Source organism: Frankliniella occidentalis, unplaced genomic scaffold (genome assembly GCF_000697945.3).
Source record: "Frankliniella occidentalis isolate FOCC.00 unplaced genomic scaffold, Focc_3.1 Scaffold94, whole genome shotgun sequence".
Classification (NCBI taxonomy): Eukaryota; Metazoa; Arthropoda; class Insecta; order Thysanoptera; family Thripidae; genus Frankliniella; species Frankliniella occidentalis.
This window is the reverse complement of record NW_026267223.1, coordinates 495120-495512: the sequence shown is the minus strand read 5'-3', so window position 1 is coordinate 495512 and position 393 is coordinate 495120.

Genomic DNA, 393 nt, shown 5'->3' with positions numbered 1-393 from the left:
AATTTGCAAGGTCCTCTCCGTTTCCGGAGTTACTGTGACGCAGTGGCGTGCAGCCGAGATGCGCAGGTAATTTAAAGGACCTCCTGCTACGTGGCAGGCATTCATTATGTAATTTTCTAGGTGTAAGCCTTGCACATTATCCTTGTCTTATATATTACTTTCACAATGTACATTTACTTATTGTGCAATAAAATGCTTTTCAATACTGGACCTATTCGTAATTTAAAAAATGTCGTTTAATTTTACGTTAACTATGAGGCGTAGAGATTTCTGTTAGCCTTATGAATGATTATTTCGTCGTTTTGTTATACCGGCTATACCACCTTGTTTTTTCGATTCCTTTTTTTAAAAACCGTGTCCAACCCAGAAAGCCCGCAACCACCCCCACACTGA